We start from the raw sequence: 20400 nt of genomic DNA on the forward strand, positions 1-20400 counted from the left end.
GATCTATCCATTTTCACTCAATGAAAATACCACACACAGCTTTGTGTGGTTGCTTATATAGATAGAGCTAGTTGTTCTGATGCTTTCAGAATGTTTTTGACGGGGTGTACATTAAAGATCAATAATATGAACTGTATCCCAGAAGGAAAAGCACCTTATCTATATGTCAATCTTGTACCGCATTTATAGAAAAACATAAACACAAACTATTCATTTCTCCAATGCTACATTTGCATCATTCCTGGAAGACTTTTACAATTGTTAAAGCTTGCTTTGCTCATGTAGCTTAAAAAGGATGTAGACATATAGCTCTGCTGTATCAATACAGAAGTAGCCCACACCTATTCCAGCTAGGATTACTCTACTAGTTCGGTTTTAGGACACATCATCTCTCCCTTTGAAATTATTCTAGATATTCTATATAGTCTAGATATTAAAAACATTTTTAAGGACTTGTACAAACAGGCAAGATAGTCAGGTCATGGATTTACAGTATGGTAACTCTGTACTGACTCCCTACACGAACACTTCACAAAAGCACAGTGAACATCTTAGCGCAGTGTCTAGTTGCTGTGCCTCCCAGCTGTGCCCACCCTCCAAGGCACCCTAGGAGCTTCTCGGAGTGGGGAGCGCTGCCCCATTCTGCACTGCACCAGCCAGGCTGCACCTGATGCACTTTGCCAGTTTTACAAGAAAGGAACATGAGCACAACAGCTGTGTGACTGTCTCAGCCTGACATGCAGACCATACTCCGGGACTTTCACATGAGCATCTGTAAATCACACCTCCCGCTTACATTCACTCCCTGGTTTGCTGTACCTTTGGGGAAACAAAAATAAATATTAAGCACTACGTGGGTGTGTCTCTAAAATAAACTGGTTCAACTGCATTAAATCATGTGCATATTTATTCAAAGTTGAAGTGGCCTGATCTAAGAGTATTGTTTCATTTCCAGAGTGTTCACGTCTCTCCCAAAGCAAACAAAATACAAGGAATATAATAGACTTCTCATGTTATTTTAAACAGACTGGATTTTTTTTTTCTACTATGGCTCAAAGATTCTTATAATATGTAGGAACCATAATAACCAAGCAGAAATTTAGTTATTTGTAACAGTAATAATTAAATATACTAAAATATTTTTACATATAGACTGATTAAGATTCCTTAAATACTGAACAAGCAAGCAAATTTAAATTCACACTAAAACACGGAACAGAAAAGTTAGTTGTGAACACAGTCACTCAACGTTAAAATCAAATATAAAAATCAATTACTGAAAAGCTTCCCCAAAAAAGCACTTAAAACAATAGTAGAAAAGTTTTCTCCTAAACTTATTTGTTTGGCATAAAGTGTCAGAATATGAGACATAAGGCTGCTAAGTCATTAGGCCTGGAATCTTTATGCTTAATATTAAAGCTACAATACTCTGTTCTCAAAGGAAGTCACAGTCTTGCATTGTGCATCTGCCAATTACACTTCAAGTTCTAAACAGAATTTTACCAAGCAAAAGCACTCTCCTAGCTCATGCTATGCACACAAATAAAAAAGTACAAAACCATGGGTTAACTCCTGATGCTAACGAATGAGCTGCCTAGACATTTAAGAACTTAATTTTCATTGGGTTATATCAGATAGCACTTCACAACTTTGACTTTTCAGGTGCACTTACGATGACAGTTTGGGGAGGATTAGACTAGTTATAAAATATGTATAAACCCAGAGACAATGAAAATGAAGTTACTAACAGACTAAAATACCATGAGATTATGTTTAAATTACAATCCTTTCATTTGCTTACCTAGAAATAGATTCCCACTTTAAAGATACCTTTCATATAATTCACCATTCTCTGTATTATTGTCTTTGAAAATATCAAAGTCTGAAATAAAACTTATTACAGTAATATACTAACAAAATAATGAATCCTAAAACTTGGACAACTGCCCAAGAACTTTTGACTTCTACAGTAACAGACATGAAAAAGGGTTTAACTCCTTCATCAGAGAGCACATTTTTCACTCATCTTTAGAGTAAAAACGGACTGGTAAAATAATAATGTATTTAGTCAGAATGCATTTAAACCACTAACCAAGATCAAATTGCACAGCAAAATGATTATGTAAATAATCAGAACCAACAGCACTCACCATACAACTATACCCACTATTAGAGGATTAAAAAGAAAAAAAGTGTTATCAACTAGATATGAGTAATTGTTGACAAACATCAACAAGAAGATATGACTATTCAAGTATGCAAAGGTTTTTGTTGTTGGTTTACATTTTATTTGGGATTTTTGTTTGTATGTTTGTTTTAAAGAAGCCAGGATTTTATACTGGCTTCAAAATACATGGGGGAGGTCACATGAATGGGACATGCACTTCAAGAATGTGTCAATTTTTTTTGGCCATTATATACTAGATGTCACAATGTATATAATGTAATTGAGTCCTAGCTGCATGATGAATATCAGTATTACATATTTTTACCTCAAAGGTTATGGCAAGAATACTTTGCAATTAAAACCTGGACTGTCTCAACAAAAAGAACAAAGCTTCAGGCTGTATGATCTCTTTCCAGTGCCACTCATGCAAGAGAACATTACTGGCGGAAAGTAGGTCTAAAAGAACAGAAAACTCAAGTATCAATATAGCTTGCTCTTCCAAGCTACACACACACTCCTCTCATATCTATAATTCATTACTGACCATGGAAAGAAGTGTATTTAAAGAAAGATTTTTCCATGCTACTTCTGTAAAAAAGTAGCATGGAAAGCATCAAGAATACATCCATACTCTGAACCAAATCTACATTCAATTCCTTTGATCCAGAATGTTCATAGCTCCGTAACAAGAGCACCTTCATTTAATATAATTAACACTCTGGGGAGCAGAACAGATAAAAGACAACATGAGATAAGGTGATCAGAACTGCGTAGGAAACATGCTTCCCCACCACACACACACACATACATTTTAACAATACTGGTAAACTCTGGAGAAAGGAAACTGGGCAACATGCTGACAAATACAGATTAAAAAACAATTTGAACTTCTCATGATGAGTTATTCCTGAATGCAGAGGTTTAAAAGACCAAATGGAAAAAAGACTGAGTAATACATTCAACAACTTAATGAAAGCATCTGCTCAGCAATGTATCAGCAGCCAGAAAAGAAATCAAGATGTTTGACCACACAGGAATGGTACAAAGTAAATCAGAAAACATGTAAGTAGAGCATACAAAATTGATAATATGCTCTTATTGGAAATACTGGCCTACATTTGATTCAAGCAATCTAAAAAGAAGTATGTGCAAGGCAGAAAAGTGGTTAAGGGGCAGTTAATGACAAAGATAATGAAAAATAACTTCTAACCTGGATATAGGAATAATTTAAAAAATTCAAAGAAAAAAGAACTCCATGTCTTAGAATCACATGAAATTAAGTGGTAGAGAAGATAAAATGGATTTTTGTAACACAGTAAAACAAAATAAAACATTAAAATGTAACAAGGTAGAAATGTTAGACTGCTAACAGTATACTGTTTCTCATACTGTAAGAGTAGGGCTCATAAAATATCATGAGGGCAATAAGAAGAGGTTTTAGATAAACATTATAGCACCTGTTTTACATAATTACTTCTTTTGTAGAACAAGAAGAGTAAAGGAGAAAACTTAATGGTGTAAGCTAGCACTTAATTAATATGCTTTACAAAAAACTTCTAGGAGCATCTCATTCCTTAATTGCTCAGCATATAGGTATATACAAGCTTCATTCAGCTACTGTCAAGTTACATGCTAGACTATATTAAACAGTCATGGTATGATCTGATTTCCACACTGGAAAAGGGGTTGACTCTTAGGCTAATCTGATCCCAAGAGAAAGTAAAACCAGTCTCAGGAATGTTCAATTTTGGTAGATTACTTGTACTTATTTAAAAGTACATGTATTACAATATACATTTCTTATAATAAACATATCACAAATATCATTGTGATTCCCTTCTATCCATCTATGTAAATGTATTATTCTATCACAATATATAAGCTGCCATTTTGGTAAGGACATAAAAAAATAAATTAAAAAACTGTTGTCCTCAACAAATCAGAACTACAACTGCAACCTGGCATTAGAAAGAGGCAAAAGCATTCTGTCAGAACTCTCTTTGCCATACAGCTCCACAGCACAGAGAAACAGAAACTTCCACAAAGTACAAAACTGACAAAGGCAGGGAGAAACAAAACATTATCTGGACACTTATTCATTTAAATCATCAGATCAAGCATTCTCTTTAATAGAAATAGAGCCCTCTTCCAACTCCAGTTCTTAGGTAATTTAATTGCAAGCTTATGCAGACAGACGTGCATTCCAACTTTAAAATATAAATGCTGATGTATTCTATACGTGGGATTTAGGCTGCCAGCCTTATTAAATAAGCCTTAGTCATGCAAAATAACTTGGATAAGACATTTCTTCCCTGCCCACTCTGACTCACTAGTAATAACCAGGCTAAAAAACTGTCTTTTTGGATACCAGAACAAAGAAAGTTATGTGAAAATGATGGGAGAAAGCCTTACCTCATTGAAGTCCAAGATGATTGACAATACTCCTGAAAATTTTCGTGGTACCATACTTGCACAGTGAGCTCTGTTTCTTATCAAAAAGGTTGCACCAATTTCAGCTGCTGCCAAATGAAGGGTACAGAAAGAACACAGCCCATCTGTTCCAAAACCCCTCCTCTTAAGCCCTAAATTGTCTTCTGTGCCTTTTCAAGCACCAGAAAGCTCAGCTGCCAAACCTATCTTTCTACAATTACTACAGTGAAACTACACTTTGCATATACAAACTTGCTGAAGACAAACAATTAAAGCAATGTGAATGAAAATACAACACTGAAAATAGACACTGTGTAACAGAGCTTAAAAAATTATTTTAAAGCTGATGTTTTCATTGTATTGCACTGAGTAGTTGTAGAAAGACATAGATGTCAGGTGACTAGAGAGAAATTTAAGTCTTGTTTGCCTCACAGAGTCTAAGAACCTGAATAAAACACAGTTGTACACTTGTAGCTAAACCCCTCTCTTAGGAGTTCATGCAATGAATGAAGCAGAAAAGAGAAGAACTAAGATGATTGAGAACATGGAAGGAGACGTTTGTCTTCTGTATGTGAAAAAGGTACTCCTCTACTTCAATTACAGGATTTGGGAAACAATAATATAATAAAGACATTATCCTGTAGCCTTAAATACAGCAAAACACATACTATTCTATTATAAAGACTCGACGCACTTTAAAATATATATACACACGCACACGTAGGTTAGCCATAGAAATGTTACCTTATTCTCTCAGCACCAGTTTCCTTAGAAACAACTTCATGTAGTCATCCTACACTAAACCTAAAACATTCTCTTGTCAGGATCCTGTGTGATAACCCATCCTACGCTAAACAATACAGGCTCGTCCTCCCTTTGCATCAGTTCATATGCAATAACTCTTCCTATGCTAGTTTGTGTGCAACTCATGAATTTCTTTACTTACGAAAACACTCCCATGCAAATTACTTTCCATGTAACCCTACCTCTCCCAAGCACCTTCTTGGTTCACAGTTTTGGTTCATGAAGTAAATTAAATCTAGAAAGACTTAACTAAAGATAGAAAATGCATAGTAAAAATGAAGCCTAAAAAGAAAAGAAAAAAAACTTAACAGCAAACTAACCCTTGCAAAACCACACTTAAGGGACGCTCACTGTTAAGTATGAAAAATGCACAGGCACGAGCTAGGAGAAATCCTGAAACAGAATTCTATGGGAACAAAACCAAGACAAAATTTTTTTTTAAAAAAACGAAATCACAACAAAAAAACACCACCAAAAAACCCTCAACACATACTTTGGAATGGGACTGCAAACATTATGCTGAGAAAGATCACTGTCTTGCCTAAAAAGGAAAGAAATGCATGCAGAAACAGTTCTAGAAATACAAACTGTAGATTCTAAGCAGCTTCCCATTTTTGAGCTGTAAAAATGTCACTTAATAGAAATAAATGTCTGTTATATTTTGAAAATAGCTATAAAAAAAATGAAGTCCTCTATCAATTCCAGACCAATAAAATATCAATACATATTTCTCACTGCAGTATCTACTACCAACTGTAATTCACACAAACTGTAATTTAGGTTACATATTCATTCATTAATTTACCTAACCTCCTTTCTTCTACCCTAAATATTACCAAAGAAATCTAACCTAAAGGATCCCGTGCTGAAAGTCATGAAATCCCTCATTCTAATCTTTCCAACTTCCAGATGGTAAAGCCTTCAGCTCCAGGAAGTAGAGTATAAGTAAATGAAGCTGAGGTGACAGATTTCCCCCCACCACCCATACACTTATTTACACATCTACAAACTCCTAAATGAGTGGAATCTTCAAATTTATCTGAATTTACGTCAGTTATAGTTAAAATTATGTCATATTGCTGATTTTTTTTTAAAATGATACAGTAAGAATACAAAGTTCCAGCATAAACTTTCAAAATGCCAGAGTTAAAGGTCCATAAGCATTACAATTTCTTTACAAGATGCCATAAATTTCATACGTGAGACTCAGATGCATCATTCACATTTAAAATGTATGGTCTTCAGGATAAAATTAATTCTGATTGATATTCTGGTCTTGCTTTTCCAATACAAGTTCCCAGACTTTAAAAAGCAAAGTGAACAACAAATATAGTTACATGAAACATCACTGATCTCACCACTACTCATCAAGACAACACGACTTCAGAACAGCACAGATCTCTTCCGCTTGACCTAATGGAATATATGAGGCAGTTAAACCCTGCACACAAAACATGAAGAGGACTTAAGTCACACACAGAGGCTGCTTGCTATTCACAGGTAAAGCAGAGTAGCGTCAAGAATCCAGAAACATAAGATCTGCTTCAACTTTCAGTCAAAACTGCTCAGACCATATCTGCCTACTTCCAATTACTTTACAGGAAATAACTTGTCTTGTTCCATGTCATGCATCATAACATTACTTCAGTGTCAATCATTTTCAGTCTCACACTTGTTTTCTGCAAGCTAGAAAGGGGTTTTAAGAACAGAAAGAACAATCTCACAAAATGAGAAGAAAAACACTGTTATTTTATATTGAGATTAGACAGCCTGTATAAGTCAGAATTTCCACACATAAGTAATACATGTTCCTAACCATCTTAATTCTGTACAACACAATCCATTAAGAGCTACCTTAACATCAACTATCCACATAGCTGACCCGGTTGATTAAGGTGACTGCTATAAAAATTGATGATCATGACGAGCCCTACTAACTTCACTGGGATTCCTCCAGAGCAAGAAATTACACTGCCTTTGTTGGACTCTCTCCTTCACAGAAAACAGGCAAAGAAGCAATGCCTCTAAAGAAAGCGTAGCTCTTTTTATACACCTGATTAGAAGCTCTCATGAAATTCTGAAACTCAGCTTACTATAATTTGCATTCTGTGGCCTATCACATGAAAGTATATGCTACTTCTCTGTGAAATAACTGTATGAGAATTAAAACATTAGTAAAGGTAAACTAGTGCAACAACTACACCAGGTTCCCCTTTTGTCTTGGTATGAGTTTAATAATTAATCTTCATGTTGAATAGTTAAACACAATGCATATTGCTTACAGTCATTATTCTTCTACTGTTAAATCAATATTAGAACAGAACAGAGAGACTGACCAGTTGTAAGGAAGGACTAGTTAATATTTTAGTGTGAAGTGGTAAATTTTTTATATTTTTTTAAAATAGTGAGGAGCACTAAGTCACTAACATATGTGGGGGTGTTTCTTGGTGGGGGCGGTGTTTGGTTGTGTGTTGCAGTTTTTTTAATCTGAAATTTAAAGTCTTTTTTTTTCTGGGGCAAAACTTTGCAGACAATCTCTTTAGGAATGCAATGTATTCCTAAAGGAGTGCAGGCCAAATAACTTAAATCAACCAGATCTTTTATGCACCTTGTTAGGCAAGACTTCCCATAATACTTTTCATTTATCTAAGCTATAGATCAGTATTAAAGAAAAAAAAAACAAACCCAAAACCAAACAAAAAACCAGCCAGCCTTCCACAGGGTATAGCCTTGATGACCTCAACTGAAATGCACAGTCCTATTCCCCCCCGACCCCGACACTGTGGAAACACGAGCAAGAGCGAAATATTAAATGCATACTTTTCACGCATATTTTCTACTCACAGCCTGAACAAAATTAAAAGGTTTTTTGTCAAATACTGCCCTAATGTATATTCAGAAAGCAGGAGTCTTCCAAGATTACAAAAAATTATAGATTTAACAGCCAGCATTAAAAATCCAGACAGCTAGCTTCATGAGTACCCTTCCTCCAGTTTGTTTGGTGTGGAGGAAGGAATGGAATTTATTTATACATGGTCAATTTTACAGTGCTCTAGGTTTTCAAACATATTTTCTTGCACTTAAAGCAACAGCAGAAATTCTCACCAAGGACTCAATGTCCTAAATGTCAGCCATCTTTACATAACCTCATCCATACACAGAGAAACTCTGGGGTTTTGTTTGTAGTATTAAATAGTTTTCCTGCTAAAAACAAACTTTAAAAGCGGTTGGTAGAACAGTGTTTTTCCTTCCCACAAGTCTCCTGAGTAAATTTACCTTCAGAAAAAAACAGAGATGGCCTTACATGCAAACATGTCAGAGTTATACTACTGTTTTCCACAACATTCATTTTCTTTAGAAAATTCTATATATTACATTTACTTGAAATAGAAATACATCCACATGAGCTATACTAAACATAGTTTCCTTATTCTTTTACAGGTAGGTCACACTACCCTTCTAGGTAATGTTTATGATTTTTTTTTTTAATTATTTTGGCGATAGAGCAAATTCAGTTCATTTTCTTCAAACACATCATCAAAATTTTTTAATCAAAGCCTGAGTTTAATTAAACAGCCTGTAAAAAGTGTCACTCTTCTGTTTCCCTATGAAATTGTGCTGATAGGAATCAGCAGCATTTACCAAAGTTCAAACAGCAGACACCTGAAATTGTTAAGATTATACATTTTTGGTATAAGGAATACACTCATTGAACACTCTTCATACAGCATGCTTCACAAAACACATGCAATCTTTCAAGGGCAATGTAGACAGAAGGTTTAGAAATACTGAGGTTATTGGAATGCAGACAGCAGACCTGCAGAGACAGCATTGAGTAACTTCTTGAAAAGTAGGGTTCATCAGGTATAAAGCCAAAACAAACAAAACAAAAAACCAAAACCACCACAACAACAAGAAAACAACAAACCAAAGCCAACCCACACAGTCCACATGTGACTACTTCAGTACATGAGAAAACTGTTCTAAACAAAATACAAATAGAGACCTAACACCCTGGTACTTGCAATTATGTGCAGATTTGCAAGTTAAGATGATTATGCAATAATTATGTCTTATCAGTGAGCAGCAGGAGTTTCATACTTGTGGGGAAATCCTCATGCTTTTTCCCTCATCTGCCAGCTATCCAATTGGCACATTGAAAAGACTTCTGTAGCCATATTTTAATGATTGTTTCCTAATCAGTTCTGTTTCATTCGAATAATTAAAAGCACAAAATAAGATTGTAACTTCAAACATTCTCCTGCAATAAAAAAGTAAATGCTAATAAAAACCTTCATTTTCCATAGATGCAATGCATATGGATAAACACGTAGAATTTACTTATAGCACCATCACGCATTTCAGAAAGCTAAAGTCTGCATTCACAGAGACAAAGAGATAACCATCACAATCTATTCAAAGTCAACACACATTACTAAAGCAGAATGCCCCAACAGTTCATAGAAATAGCAATAAAATATTATTGGAATTCTGCATAAAGACAGTAGATGCAGGAAAAATATTCCGTCTGTCAAAAGCAACTCATTGGAATATGAATTGGAAATATCTCAAACCTGATAAAGCTGAAAACTCTTTAAATGGCAATTGAGGTTTCCTAATTAGCACAGTAATGTCCATTTAGGATCTGTTCCCTCCTCTCTCTCACAAGACCAAAATTTATTATCAAAATAAGCTATCAAATACAGTCTTTGGTAGGTTACAATCATGGGAGTATCATCAGTAGAGAAGAGCAGTTGATTGTCACACACACGCACATCTCCACCAGCCAAATGTGGTAAAGTTCCTACAAAACATTTCAGTATAATGACAAGCAGCAGTGCTGAAGAAGCTCTTTCCTAGCAGCTGGCAAAAAAACCCCCAACAAAACAAAACCCACATAGCACCCTCACTGACCAACAGATAATTTTAAAGCTTTCTGCAGCATACATTAAATCTTAATTTATTAGATTAAAATATTATCTAGAGGCACCCTGCTCTTTACTCGTTTCCTTGAACTTCCTTCTACTTTTCTTATACTGAGCCCAGTATTCTGTCTTTAGCACAGACCAATACCTGCAAGTCTGAGAAAACGGGCACAGAGGAAATAAAAAACAACCTTTGAACATTTGGTTAATTATCCATTGCCAAATAAAGGGGGGGGGGGGGGGCACCACAAAACACCCTGTGACAGTCAGCACAATACTTGATTACACAATTTCAACAGCATCAATGCCAATTAGTATTGGCCACTGATCCCTAACTCAGTCTGGAATCCGTCTGCAGACCTTAGCCCAATTAGGACTTTATGCACAACAAATGCAAAATGCCACTGTTACACATTTAGTTTTCTGCCTTAGCATCATGAGTTTTAGTCAGTTTAAATACTGAAGTAGCTAGAACAAAGGGTAAAACTACAAACAAAGTTAATGTATAAACATTATTATGGAATTTATTAGAGCATCTACAACCATTTTCCTAAAAATTCCAGAGTTTAAGTTTGGGCTAACCTGACAAGTTAAAAAGTAGACATAAAATGCTAACATTTCAATTAAAAAGGGAAATTAGTGCAATAATTTTAGTTTTGCCATGTACATTGTAAAAATTAACTGCTAAAAACCATAGCAGACCTGTAGCTAACTGAAAGGATTTAATCTATAGAGAGGTAAAAAGCAAACACGCACTCAAAGTGTTTAGTGCAGTGATTCCTGGAACACAGGGTATGTGTTTATAACGCAGCTGACATTTGAATGATTTAAACACACAGATGCCTCAAAAACATTTTTCTGTGGCTTAGGTGACTGTAAGAATCCAACAAAGTTTCATTTTTGTATGTACAAAGAATGACTTGCATACATACTTCCACGATTGATGCAGAAAAGGTACACATTCTGTGATGGTAGCCGTTATTCTCACTAGGACTACATCTTAAAGGACTACAATGCATATTCCAAGTCTACTCAACACCTGCACAAGCAAAAGGGCATCTCAGTTACTTCTGCAATTGGTCTTTTGAAGAGTCACAGACAACAAGTTGTGTCTAAACTGTTCACATTCCAGCAATCAGCTGGACAGACTGGGCAAATTATTTTAAAATTTTTATTTGCTGTCTCAAGTTCTAATACTGGTTATGGTGAGGAGAAAGAATATCTTGTTCTCTCCTTCTTCCCCAACCAAACAAAAAGAAAGATAGAAAGTTCTCTTATTCCACAGATAAACAGACGCTTCTCAAACTCACCTGGTATTTACAGTAACCTGGATGAAGGCAAAGTTGAAGTCACAGCACATGAAACAAGCCTTGGAAGGTGCACAGATCTGAGCAAACACAAAAGGTAGTGGCCTGCTACTAGCCATCCTGTTCACTGGAGAAATGCATGTAACAGTTATGATTTAAAGGAAGGCTTGCTGTCACAGAATGTCTATGAAAATAAACAGCACAGACATACAGCTTATGAATTTTTAGCTTAAATTGAGTATTTTAGGTATTTTCTACTTTCATTCAACTTAGCCTCCAGCCCAGGATTCCCATCTTTGTTTGTATTTCCATACGTAACACTTAATGGTTTAAGAGATTTTCATGAAGCTCTTGCGACTCTGACATGGCAAGATCTGCGCTGCAGTCTGCTGCAGTTCATTAACATGAGTTAAGCTATTAGAATGGCTCACATGAAGTTTGACAAAAACAGCACCTCATTCTGCAATCTTCCCAAGAAATTGCCACAGATATGGTTTAATAACTTCCAGAAACTTAAGGATGTTACTATTTGAAACTATTGCACAGAGGCAACATTGAAGAGAGACCATCAGGTATCATGGTTTGTCAGTTACATAACTGTGAAAAGCAATGGACACACAATTAATAACCTGGAAGCAGCTTCTGAAGCTCAGCAATTTTGTCTAAGGCTTGTTCTATGCTAAGAGCAAGAAACAAGCAACTTAAAAAAAAAAAAATCCATGCACATAAGGAACTAGTCATTTTTCCATTCCACATATAAACCCCGCCTCGGTCTCCTCTGAGTCCACATTTAGCTCATGTCTCTATGCTGTTCCGGCTCAACTGAACATCTTAAAAAAAAAAAAAAAAAAAAAGGCAATGGAAAGTTCTCCACTGTTACACAGAGAAATATGAGCTTTTGCTTGGATAAATCCTTCACCAACATGACTTACATTTCTATGTAAAAGGACACATTATTATTACTTAACTCCTCAATCACATCTTGTGCGATTTCACTACAGTAAATGGACATTAATCAATTATCTGTCTATCCTGCTGCTGTTATTAGAATATTAACAGTTTGAAAAGATATTAACACCCTCCCTTACTCTTATAATATCATTGTTGTACAAAAGACAGACTTGTACTATCAAGACTGGATTCTAACTACAAAACACATGCATTAGTTTTGTCTACTAAAGTTCAGTTTTACATACTTTAGCAAAGTAACATGGTTACAACAGAAGTCTGAAAATTCACACTCTAAACTTAATTCTGCAGAAGTATAAATCTTAGCATTGCCTTCAACTGTGCCAGAAGCATGAAGAATTTTCATCTGCAAAATGTGGGTAACCACACTTGTCTAGTGATCTGGTATCTTTAATTAAGTTACGTGCAGATATTAAAGACCAGTACAACCGTTCTAAGTAGGGAGCTATTTTTATTTACTATTTTTAACTGCATGTGTCTTTTCAACCATAAAGCATGAGGGACAAGAGTCATATGCAGAATCATCAAATATTTTTTTAAAAAAGTATACCCCTTACCTGGAGTAGTAAAGAGATAGCAAAACTCAAAGCTGAACATCTAGATTTTTCTTCTTTGCCCTACTCCAATGGCATCCACAAGGATGCTTGATAAATTGCTCACTCCACTCCCTCCATAACTAGGTTTACATAAAGCCTCCTACTTTCTGAAAGTTATTGACCCTCCTATGTTCAGCCATCGTGATGTTGCTACCACACTGTCTAAAGCAGATAGTGGAATTACCAGTGTAGTTTACACATGGGGCATACTGGTCATAAGATACCAGATCTTCACAAAGTTCATGTTTAAAAAAATTCTAAAAAAAATAATTTCTAGCTAATTTGTTTTAACATGCAGGAAATATTTAAATTTACAGAGACAAGCTAACTTAATCTATTTCTAAAATAAAATCTGCTACACTTATGCCCACATGTCTCCAAAATTCTGTGCTTAGGATATTTAGGAAGGTTGCCTGAATAACTACTATGAGTTTCTTCAGAATTTTTTCTAAAGCAAGTTTTCTACCTTGTGGCCCTATTCCAAATCAGAACAGAGGCAGGCATGCAGAGGGTCTGCTCTCCAGCCTCTCCTAAAGCTCAAGATATTCTCAAACCTAAAGGAGACAGAAAGGACAAAACAGAAAATAAGATGAGGAAATGGAAAGAAGAAACTGACACCAGAGCTCTCAGAAATAACCAGCCTATTCAAATAAAAAGGAAATAAATGAAGCAGGAAGGAAAAACCCAAGCAAATTTTATACATATTTCACCTGATTATCTTTCAAGCCAGTATCTTCTCAGATTAATAACCATGAAAAATAAGATCATTCTTTTAAACTTTCTCATTGACATTACAGGTAGATGTGGAGTAATCCCCCCAGGCCAAATATGGGTTAAGGCAGAAGAGAGGAGGAAAGACTCTAACTACAGTTACATTTTAAAGTTCATAAACTACTGAACATAGGGAAGGGGGGGGGGGGGGGAAATCACAGAAGTATCAACATTGCCCTGTATCAGCAAACTACAGTCATGCAGCCTGCACAAATGTCCATGTCATACATTTCACTTAAATATAATTCAGAGGAACAGTAATGTATAACTATTTAAAGAACTCATGAACCATACATAATGCAGACACCAATACAGATGACCTAACCATTTCAGTTTTCTGAAGAATTACAGTAGTAAAATAAAAGCATAGTAAGATTAGCTAAATTATTGAGATTATACACAAGAATACTCAGCATTTCCGGACTGCAAAATTCACTGTCAAAAACCTGTATAACTTATACAATATAAAATGAGATGTCATCAACTGCTCTGTCCTGTAGGAAAAAAAAAGCAGAATATGCAGGAGGAGGGAGTTCTAGGAAGAGTGTTTCACCAGGTTTGAACTGCTCCAACCAACTCTATCAGGTCCTGTTCTGAACAGTATTATGCAGCCAGGGAACTTGGCATTTTCCAAGTAATGATATTCAGTACTGAGAGAAAAATAAACAAATGCATAAATAAATAAATACGTTACCACTTTGCAATAGTTATTCACCCAACATTTTATTTCACTACCCTACTAAGATCTCCTTCAAAACATCTCTGGCTCTCTATGTTCATGCAAGAGGAAGTTAATAAATTTGAACCATAAAATCCATATTAGTCTACTGAATCACACCTGAAGGTCAAGGTGGCAGATCTGACATAGGCAGTGGGCAGCAGGGGCAAGCTGGACTGCCTGCAGAAGAACAGAAAACAATCAAAGGGAAGACCAAAAAGGTGACTTGCCAATGATAGTTCTGTCTTTTACAAATTGTCTGCATTGTGCTTACTAATAAAATATCTATTGAAGTAGATAACCATAAGTGATTTTTATTCTCATGAACATTTTCAAATAGAATCCATAGCATGGGAACACAGGATTTCAGAAGAGGCTGTCTCATGGTGACAGAGTAATGCTGCTGTTGAGTTCAGCCTAATCCTTCATCAGGGTACAAGATCCAAATTACTCTACAGTGGCATTAAAAGATGCAGATAAGTTTAAAAGTAAGTACATGGTTTGTTAGACAAATATGGTCCATGACCACATAATTTATTCTTAAAACACTATATATGAACATAAATGTCATACAATAAACATCTTTAACAGACCATTTCTATCTTCTTTGGCTTTAAGGAAAGCAGAATATAAAAAAGCCTAAGCCCAAATTCATTATATTTGACAGAAAAATATAAAACTAACAGAAGAATGACTAATGGTCATGCAGCTATTTTCCTTACAATACAAAACCTTTAGTATTATTGATAACCTGCAGCATGTGTTGGAACTCCAGCCCCTGATCAAGGTTTATATGTTCTCTTCTCTGTGGTATTGCTGACAATAGAGAATTTTGTTTTAAAGTAGGGTTTTACTAGATAACTATATTTTGTTTCATCAGGAGCACCCTTCTACCTCTTGACCTTGTATTTCAAGTTCAGAAACTGAAGTCAGAATGCTATACAAAAAAGGAGACCAATTGAGTCACTCCATAAATCTGTCCTGTGACTAAAGTTAAAAAAAACCCAAACATTTTAAATTATTTGTCTTGTTATTAGAAGCATGAATTATCCAAGTAAAGGTGCAGAGAGAAAAATTCAACCAGCTTGCTATTTTATCTACAGTTAGTTATACAAGCATAAACTCAGAATACTTTCTTACTCTCAAAGAGACCTTGCACCTATTTGGACACATACTGAAACCTACTGAATTCCACTTAAACATAAGAAAAAACTTCTCTAGAGTGAGGATGTTTAAACACTGCAACAAGTTACTGTCCTGGTTTAACCAGGATAGGGTTAAGTTTCCCCAGCAGTGGGGGGGAGCTCTAGCCGGGTTATTCAGATACCATGCGGATGTCACATCCTGGCAGGTCACATTTTCCTGGCGGGAGCGCGGTGCACTCGTGGTTTTGTACATCGTGCTTCAAACTGCTGTATTTGGTAGCTATTTTGTTCTGTTCATTGCTATCACTATTACTGTTATTGTTATTGCTGTTGCTTGTTGTGTTGCTATTGCATTGTTGTATTAAACCTTTCCTTATTTCAGTCTTGGGGCTTTGTATTTCACTCCCTTTGTGGGGGAGGGGCAGCGGCCGCGTGGTCTCAGACCCCGGCAGGGGCTAAACCACCACAGTTACCCAGAGAGGTCATGGAGTATCTGTCTTTGAAGATATTCAAAATCCAGCTGACAACATCCTGAGAAACCTGCCCTGCTTGGCCCTGCTTTGAGCAAAGGGGTTGAACTACATGATCACCAGAGGTCCCTCTCAACCTCAACCATCCTGCAATTCCATTTTTAAAAAATATTTACTTCTGCCAAAAAAAGACAACAAAAAAAAGGTTCAGGGAAAAAAACAACACATCATTCAGATAATACCCAACACCTACAAATCATTCTTAAAGTCATCATCTCTATTTTATAGTTACCTTTACAGCCTACATGAAATGTGTGAACAATTTACACAAACCAGGAATTAGTGTTTCCTTGAACACAACTCTGCATGAAATTTTATCTACTACGAGCAAATAACTGCAAAGGAAACACTGTGGAAAAGAGCGTTAAATAAGTCAAGAATTACTTCTCACAACTATTCTATCTGGAAATGAAAACTGACTGAAGTAGCAAGTCAAACTGTACTATTGATGACTGCCTCTGCTTACATCAATTTCCCCTGAAAAGAGTCACAGGACTTCTTAAATGATCATTCCTATGGCACAGATGTCCTTCATCAGGACTCAGCTGGGGAAGCCTCCAGCTCCACTTCCTGCTACTAGTTTGTATCTTAATATAAGGGCCAAGCATAACAAAAACTAACGAAATCTAAAATTATTTTCCTGCCCAGACAAGTGTTTTGAGTGAATACATTACACTGATCTTTAAAGATCTGAAACTCATATCAAACTGGTTGGGAAAGAGCCAAACAGTTCTGCCCCTCCTCATGTGATACTCCCTGTTTTCTGTATGAAGTTCTCAGGTAACAGGCTCAAAACAGAACAGAGGAATGACTTATACAACGTATGAGGTATGGTGCTTACTGCCATAAAACATGGTAGATGGAAAAACCATACAGAGACTCAAAAGTTTTTAAATTAACTATACCCAGAGAACAAAATCCATACAAAACATTAGACCCACTGAGAGACTGGGAAAGCTGACCTAAGGAGTAACCCTATATGCTTGCCTAGAAAAAGAGTGTAAGAATAAAACACCTGCTGTCAAATACTGCTTAGCTGTGGGAGACAAGCAGGACTTGGAACAATGGTCCTGTCCCATACCAGGACCCCAGAGCTTTAGACTTCAAGAGAGAATAGCACATTAGCCCAGCATGACTTCCTGTGAATAATGGTCTTTACACCCCCCACCCCCCCCCCCAAAAAAAAAAAACCCAAAACCTAAGACTATTGCTCCAGCACATCACTTCTCCAAAAAAGAGAGGTGAAAAAATGGTTTGAGATTATGATTGTATCCGTAAAATATTCAGCTCTCTAATACTGCCTAAGAAGATAATTTGCTTCCCCACCTTTTATAGCCTCTTTTTTAAAACATCCAAAGAACCCAAGGTGGACTAAAAGATCTTTTCCATCGTTAATGTAATTAAAACAAGATTGACAATTTTACTGAAATGACAGAAAGCTTCCCATGACTTATAAATGGCTACTAATACAAAGCCAGAGTAAGTAACATACAATTTCAGGAAAAAAGATGCAGTGTTGAAGTAGTTCAAATATGTATTAAGATACAACAACCCCACAACCCTTTTTTGTCATCTCAAAACTGAAAATTCTTCAAGTCACTGTCAGTCACACAGCTCTACTCCAGAAAACAGTCATGAAGGCCATACCAATAAACACAGTTCAATGCTAGAGAAAATATTACATGCACATGCAGAGAAGAGCAGTACCCATAATTAATCTCACAATCTTAATCCAGAAGGTGTATCAACACAGATTTCTGGAAATATGGGCTATTCAAGAAAAGCTTGTGTGCTGGTTTTAGCTAGGATAGAGTTAATTTTCTTCACAGTAGCTAGTATGGGGCTGTGTTTTGGATTTGTGCTGAAAACGGTGTTGATAACACAGGGATGTTTTAGTTACTGCTGAGCAGTGCTTACACATAGAGTCAAGGCCTCTTCTCCCTCTCACCCCACCCCACCAGTGAGCAGGCTGGGGGTGCACAAGGAGTTGTGAGGGGACGCAGCCGGGACAACTGACCCAAGGGCTATCCCAGACGGTGTGGCGTCATGTGCAGCATATAAAGATGGGGTAAGAAGAAAGAAGGGGGGACATTCAGAGTGATGGCGTTTGTCTTCCCAAATAACCGTTACACGTGATGGAGCCCTGCTTTCCTGGAGATGGTTGAACGCCTGTCTGCTGCTGCGAAGTGGTGAATGAATTCCTTATTTCGCTTTGTTTGCATGTGCAGCTTTTGCTTTACCTCTTAAGCTGTCTTTATCTTAACCCATGAGTTTTCTCACTTTTACCCTTCTGATTCTCTTCCCCATCCCACGGGGGGTGAGTAGGTGGCTGTATGGTACATAGTTGCCAGCTGGGGTTAAACCACAACAGTCCTTTTTGGAGCCCAACGGGTTTGAGATAACAACAGATTTGATTGGAATGTGCTAGATTGAATTCATAGCTGTTATTTCTGTTTAGCTATTAATTGGCAGGCTCCTGTGCTTGCCATGGGACTTGCTTGCCTTACTGCGTATTAGAGTCTAGTGCTCGTTAGTGGCTGCTTTTTGCTTTTGCTGCTTGCTGTACTGCTGATCATCTTAACTCTGCTGTGCCTGGGAACATTTTGATAACAGCAATGGCGATGCGCCTGGGCTGGCAGATGGCCAGGGCATCACTGCCGTTTCTGCGCTGCTGTACTGGACAGGCTGGAACTCCAGTGTGAACTTGAGTCAAAGGGACTGAGACCTGTAGATGAGTCCATGCAGGAACAGGACACCCCAAAGCATCTGTGGCTGTGGATGAGTCCACACCAGAGCAGGTATATCTCGAAGCATCTGTGGCTGTACCTACACAGCAGGTACACCTCTGAAGGGATTGTGGCCCAAGAATAAGTCCACGCTGGAGAAAGTACACCTCGAAGCATCTGTGTCTGTGGGTAAGTCCATGCTGCAGCAGGTACACCCCTAAAGGACCACAGTCTGTGGATAAGTCCAAGCCAGAGCAGAAGCAAAGGGAGGAGCTCATTACAATGTTAAACCCTATGGTCTGGTCCAAATGGACCAGAGGTGGAGATTGTAATGGATATACCTTTAAATTGTTGTAACCTGGGATTGGAGTTGCACGTTATGTGCATTACTAGAGCAGGAACCCCTTGTTGCTAGCCACGCTAGGAGCAAGGGGAGGAGTTCATTGCAATGTTAAACCCTATAACCTGGCCCAAAGGGACCAGGGGTTGAGATTGTAATAGAAATACCTCTAAACTGTTGTAACCCAGGATTTGAGTTGCATGTTATAGGAATTACTGTGGCAGGAACCACCCAAACCAGTGGAGGACAAGTCTTACAAGAAGCAGTGCAACTGCAGCAGCAACCTGACCCGGGCTTTGGCATCCAATAACTCCATGCAACACACCACCGCTCCTGACCTGAGTGACCACCATACCAGATGGAGACCAAAGTCATGAACTAAATGAACTCAGTGGACATTCTGTGGACATTTTATGAGCATTTTACAGGGGTGGTCCACAGACTAAAGGAAAACTGCCTCCCAATGGGAACTGGTGAATTAATTCCTTATTTTGTTTTGCTTGAGCATGCTGCTTTTGCTTTACCTATTAAACTGTCTTTATCTCAACCCACAAGTTTTCTCACTTTCACCCTCCCCCATCCCACCAGGGGGGTGCAAGCAAGTGGCTATGTGGTGCTTAGTTGCCAGCTGGGGTTAAACCATGACACCCTGCCACCTTCCTCTAAGCTAGCAATACAAGCAGGAATCCCAGCAAATCATAACTAGCATGTCTGGATACATACTAACATAACTGTACCTTAGAACACTTAACCTTTTCTGTAATTATCACCACCAGGAGTAGTACAAAAAAAAACCCCAACTGAATAAACCCCAAAAAGTACTGATTATTTGTATGTGGAGTCCCAATGACCTTCCTTTCCTAAAGGACGTCTAGCATTTTTTACACAAGAAGAAAATTTCTTTTCTTTATATTAGTTTCTTGTGCATACTATTCATTTCTTCAGACTGACACTAATTATAGTGAAGTTTCC

The 20400-nt window shown here is 37.1% G+C and overlaps 1 protein-coding gene across 17 annotated transcripts in view; it reads right to left on the bottom strand.

Annotated features, from left to right (window-relative positions):
• The window catches only part of HYCC2 (hyccin PI4KA lipid kinase complex subunit 2), a 61114-nt gene that overhangs the window by 38422 nt on the left and 2292 nt on the right, over positions 1–20400 (bottom strand). The window contains exons 1-2 of one of the 17 annotated variants that reach the window (XM_074872860.1): positions 9344–9359; positions 6760–6814 (exon numbers count right to left, since the gene is read on the bottom strand). The exons of 11 other annotated variants lie outside the window; for them this stretch is intronic. The gene's annotated coding sequence lies outside the window, so the exon portion shown is untranslated. 5 more of the 17 variants (XM_074872857.1, XM_074872855.1, XM_074872856.1 and 2 more) reach the window with 5 other exon arrangements.

The sequence above is a fragment of the Strix uralensis genome, chromosome 6, assembly GCF_047716275.1.
Source record: "Strix uralensis isolate ZFMK-TIS-50842 chromosome 6, bStrUra1, whole genome shotgun sequence".
NCBI classification, from domain to species: domain Eukaryota; kingdom Metazoa; phylum Chordata; class Aves; order Strigiformes; family Strigidae; genus Strix; species Strix uralensis.